The sequence below is a fragment of the Motacilla alba genome, chromosome 2 (assembly GCF_015832195.1).
Source record: "Motacilla alba alba isolate MOTALB_02 chromosome 2, Motacilla_alba_V1.0_pri, whole genome shotgun sequence".
In the NCBI taxonomy this organism is placed as follows: Eukaryota; Metazoa; Chordata; class Aves; order Passeriformes; family Motacillidae; genus Motacilla; species Motacilla alba.
This window is the reverse complement of record NC_052017.1, coordinates 140,058,454-140,064,455: the sequence shown is the minus strand read 5'-3', so window position 1 is coordinate 140,064,455 and position 6,002 is coordinate 140,058,454.

The following is a 6,002-nucleotide window of genomic DNA, read 5'->3' as shown; positions in this document are numbered from 1 at the left end:
ACCGCCCCGGAAGCGCCGCGCACGCAGTTCCGCGGGCGGGGCGGGCGCTCGGCGCGGCCGGGCCGGGCCGGGAGCCCTGGGGCGCGGCGCTGGTGCCTCGGGAAGGAGATCGCTCGCCTTCTTGTGACCCCCGACCGCGGGACGGCACTAACCGGGAACAGAGCCGAGCCTGAAATGCCTCTGCCGCTTGCTCGGTTCGGTTTAACACCAGTGTCCTCCTAGTGCCGCTCGGGATGCTCCCGGGCAGACGCGAGGAGCCGCTCAGAGCGGGGGCGGCTGCAGCGGCACAAACGAGTGTTCCTCGGCAGGGAATCACAGCATCAGTTCGGTTGGAAAAGACCGCCAAAATAACCGAGTCCAACCTGTGGCCGAACGCCACGATGTCAAATAGATCATGGCACTGAGTGCTACATCCAGTCTTTCTTTAAACTCCTTCAGGGACCGTGACTCCACCACCTCCCTGGGCAGACTGTCCCAGTGTGGAATTGAATGGGATGGGATGGAGTGGAATGGAATGGAATGGAATGGAATGGAATGGAATGGAATGGAATGGAATGGAATGGAATGGAATGGAATGGAATAGAGGGGAATGGACTGAATGAAGGAGATCACTGCGTTGAGCCGTGGCCCTGGGCTCCTGCATCTGCGTGTGCCCCGCTGTGCAGAGCGGGGACTGGAGTGTGCAGCCCTGAGTGCCAGGAGCATCCATCCCATCCTGTGTGTACCCAGGTTGTGTACACAGTGTGTACCCCCTGTGCGGGGTCCCGAGCAGGTGAAGTGTCACCAAAGACACTGCTTCAAATAAAACAGCAGCAGGTGCCCTTGCTGACCTCAGGTTCTGGGTGCTTCTGACCTGTGTCAAAATCAGTGTTAAGCATTTTCTTACTGTTGGAGAATTACTGGTGTGGGAAGGGCTCTCTATTTTTAACACTATGCAACATTTTAGTGAATAATTTTATGTATAAGAAGAAAATAAAAAAGGCATGTGAGGCCCCAATCCCTTGTGCTGTTTATTTTTCAAGGCTGTTTGCTGCATTCTCAGTAATGACCTTGGAGCAGTAGTGACAGCTGAAAGGGGACCAGAAGCAGCAGAAGGAAACTCAGTGCTCTGTTATGTTTGAGTAAATCCCTGGAGAACTACAGACCCAGTTCTCCTTCTTCAGCATCACTGGCATCTTCAGGATCCCACTGACATGTAAGTGCAGAGACACAAAGCCTCAGCCTGTGGACGTGCCCCACGGTGCCAGCACAGGGTTCCCTGCAGCGAGGAGCAGCTCACATGACCTCCAGAATCTACAATAAGGCCTCCCTGCTCATGTCACCGACTGGATTCAGTCCAGGAACAGCCACAGCCTGCAAACCTGACCTCATCCTTCAATTCCTTTTAATGCCAGTTGTTGGGTTTCTTAAGAGCCCTTCTCTGTCACACCCCACAATGGTTTATAAATAAGCTGTGGAAAGACATTAATAAAAAACTTGGTTTACCTTGCCCATTGCCACATAAACCAGATGGTACGAGTCCTTGGCTGGTACTGTCTGTTTGCTTTTGATACCAGCAGTTAAGATACACCTCTAAGTAGGGCAGGGCAATTTTTTTCTTGGATGGTTCTCAGATAAATTTTCTTGTTAGAGGCACCAGCACCTGAATAATATTTTCAGTAAGACACCGATGTGAGAATCTACAAGCTGAAAATTCAGATGCTCAGAATAACAGTAATTTAGGAAGTATTCATATTCTAATAATATAATTAATGTTATATAATAATATTGCTGTCATCTGCCTCAGACTTTTTGGTTATAGGACTGGCAAAAGAGAATAAAAAGCAAGACAATTACAGAGAAACTATTGACACAGAGTAGATCTTCAAAAAGGCAGTGTAACTGACCAGAACTGTGATTAGAAGTGAACAGTGAAAGTACTTGACTTTTAACAGGATTTTAATTTAGTACCAGAAAGGGTACCATACAGCAAAATTTTCTGTGTTTATTAATGAGTTTGAGAATTTGCTGACCATTGATTCAAATTCACTTTCTAAATGAAGGTCACAGATAAAAGTCTGAACTCCTGCAACTTCAGTTGAGGTCTTCAAAGCTATAATCACATTGGTTTAAGTCGTGTTTGTAAAATTAGGTGAGCATTGAGGATCACACTGCTGATCATTTTTTTCAAACCCTAGGCTATCGTTGCAATCATGTGCACTCCCTCCCAGCTCTGCTTCTCAGGATGAAGATAGACAGATAGACACATAGATAGATAGATAGACAGACAGACAAATAGATAGACAGATAGATAGATAGATAGATCGACAGACAGGTAGTTAGATAGACAAATAGAGAGACAGATAGATAGATAGAGAGATAGATAGATAGATAGATAGATAGATAGATAGATAGATAGATAGATAGATAGATAATGTTCTGTGTAGGATGTTTTGCAGTTTACAGTTTCTCCAACTGACCCTTCAGGCAGTTGCAGCAAGGAGCACATTTATCCTGGAATGTGGGCACTTTGTGTAGTCTTCTCCAATTGTTTATGACTTTTCCTTGACCTGAATTAGTGCTCGTATGAAATCAACCCTGGTTCAGAGATTTCTGCCGCTAGTTTGATCTTAATAGACCTGTGTCACTGACTGTATAGAATGACTATTCTCTTTTTGGTTCTTTTAATCCTAGTAAGGTTGGTGCACACGCCTGCTTACTTAAAGGCATTAATTTCTGGCAGGAATAATCTTATTGATAAGCATTTTTCATACTATACCTCTTTTCTTCCTATAGAAAAAATTTGCTTCTTGAGATTTAATACTTTTACTTCCAATTATTCTCAGGAGCCTTCATTCTTGAGATTACCATCTCAAAAGACATTACCTTTTTGTTCACTGACTTTTCTAAGGTCAGCTTTTTTTCCTTATTGCAAGTCTTTTGTTCTTTTTACTTGCAACAAGATAACTTCATTACACTTTCAAACCAACTACCTTCAGTTTCTGGATTTTCAACTAGTTCCTCCTTGTTTAAAAACAGAACTAACATTTTGGCATCCTCTAGTCACTTTTCCTGAGACAGAAATTGATTTCCAGTGTTCTCAGCAAACTTGATGGGCTGGTGGGGACCTGCCAGTAGAATGCAGTGCTCTGAAAGAGGGAGCTGAGCTGCATCAGTGCAGCTCTCTCTGAACTGAGCAGCTGCACTGAGATCTCCTACTCACATTCCTTCTGGTCCTGGCTGGCCTGACCAGCTCATGGTCAACATGTGAACCTTCACCAGCATGTGAGGAACATTTGCTCTCCAAGATGTTTTTTGTCTCCAAGATGATTTTTGTCTCTTTCTCATGAGTGATTTGTGCAGTACCCCTGAGCCACTTACTCAAATTGGCAACTGTTGATCAGATCTTAAGATTCAATAGTTACCAGGGAATATTTCCTTGGAAATGGTATATCCAGTGACTTCCTTCAAGGACACTGGAGACAATTTCATTGTAAATGCCTGGTTTTAGCCAAATTTGTTGATAGGCTGAATTTTTTATTTAGGACTTCCACTGCAGTTTTCAAGCCCTTAAATACCTCTTTAGAGGGAACATATGAAAGCATCCATTCTCCCGGCAGCTTTTCCCTTTTCCTGAATGTCTTGGTAAGCATTTGAGAATCTCTTGATCTCTGATAGTGCATGATCAGTCTCTGGTCAACCCCGTGCCCATTTTGACTTACCTGAATAAATCTCTAAATACTGTTCAGAATTTTTGTGCTTGTCTGTCTTTCTGAAAATTCTCAGTCTCACACAGGTTCCCCAGAGATCTGCAGAGATGAACAGGAGTGCCAGGCACCAGTAGAACTGTAAAAGCCATTTCACAGCTCATACCAATGCTGTGGTCCAGGCTGGTGAAGGTATTGCTTCTGTTGACTCTGATGTAATCCACAAGCTGTGTTTCTCTGTCACACAGACATCCAGATACCTTCTCCAGGGAAAGTTCTGCATCTTCTTGCAGACAGACAAAGCACCCACTGCCCATCCACGAGGGCACACTGCTACCACAAATCCTCTACAAAAAGCTCAGCTTTACTTCTTACCTGTTACCACTTCAGTGCTTCACTATTTTACTTGCTTCAGTAGACTGAAGATTTTCATTGCCTCTTCCGTTTAGCCTCAGTTAAGACCCATCAGCTGTAAACAGTTCTGTGGTTCCCTTGGGAGCAAAGACTAGCTTGGGGGTCACCAAGAGTAGTAGTGTTACCAGTCCAGTTCTACACTGCAGTGTGGTGTTTCCTGCCTGGAATTATATTTCATCTCCTTTTCACCTTTCTGAATTCTCCAAGTGTCCCTGTGTCACAGCCTGGGATGTGTCACCCACAGGAATATGGTCCTCAGGTCTTCTGCAGGGTATTTACAAAGCTAAAAAATACCATACAATCCTTAATTCTTGTTAACTGCACAAACTTTTAAACCCCCAGAACATAAGATAAGCCAACCTAATTGATGAGTGAGAGTAACACATAGTTTTGCTACTGATAGCCTATTTACATGTTCAGATAGACCTGCCTGCACAGCACGGTACAGTAGGGCTCAATCAGCTGCTTGTTCTAAATCCTTCATTAGTTGCACCTTCTGGACTGCTGTATTTCACTCACAATCAGTGAAAGCAGTAGGAATGCCAGTCTGTGTTTGAGCTTTTGAGCTTATGAGTGCTCCCTGACCTCATGCTCAGTTTCCAGACAAACCCTGCAGTTGCTTTCCCTCTAACTATAGTATTTTCTTTCATATCAGTTGGGATGCCTTTATTCCCAAAAATATTCTGAAAGAAGTGGGTAGTTCCCAAATCATTAAAGGCGTTGATGATACGTTTGGGATAGTATGTTACCACAAATCATTGAATTCTGGATAAATTTTTACATATTCACATTTGATTTTTGCATTACTTGTGTTTGAACACCATGATCAAACCTGATTTTTTTCAGTGTGTTTGAATGGTAGTAAGGTCTTTGCACTTATAAATTTACTTAAAATCTAGAATCATTACTGTATTTTCAATAACATTGATTTTCTTTTGCTTTTTACAGAATCACATAGATTTTTTCCCCCTGAAGTGCTATAAATCCAAATTTATTTGGTTCGATTTCTAATTTTTCTGTGGATATCTTGCCTAAGGTGTAAAGGAACACCTTGGCTAGCTGTCAGAGGTCCACCAAGCTACCCTCCCACTCTCCATCTCAAAAGAAAAAGGGGAAAGAATAGAGCAAAAAAAGCTCATGGATTGAGATAAAGACAGTGACATATTCACCAATTACTCTCATGGGCAAAACAGGCTTGACTTTGGGAAATTCGTTTACTTTATTGCCAATCAAAATTAGAGTAGGATAGTGAGAAGCAAAGACAAAACTAAAAACATCTTCTTGACCCCACCCTTCTTCTTAGGCTCAGCCTCACTCCTTCACTCCCAGCAGTGAACTCCTTTCCCTGAGTGTTGCAGGGAATGGGCAGCGGTGGTTTCAGTCAGTCCATGATACTTTGTCTCTGCTGCTCCTTCCTCCTCAGGATCTCAGGTCCTGCAGAAAACCTGTGTCTGCATGGGCTCCACTCCACAGGCTATCATTCCTGCCAGGAGCCTGCTCCAGCTCCCTGACTGCAGCTTCCCCCAGGGCACATCCACCTGCTCCCATGTGGGGTTCCCCTCAGGCTGCAGGAGCATCTCTGCTCCGCCATGGACCTCCATGGGCTGCAGGAGCATCTCGGCTGCCCCATGGACCTCCATGGGCTGCAGGAGCATCTCGGCTCCCCCATGGACCTCCATGGGCTGCAGGAGCATCTCTGCTCCCCCATGGACCTCCATGGGCTGCAGGAGCATCTCGGCTGCCCCATGGACCTCCATGGGCTGCAGGAGCATCTCGGCTCCCCCATGGACCTCCATGGGCTGCAGGAGCATTTCTGCTCCGCCATGGACCTCCATGGTCTCAGGGGCACAGCTGCCTCACCATGGGCTGCACCATGGGCTGCAGGGGAATCTCTGCAAGAGC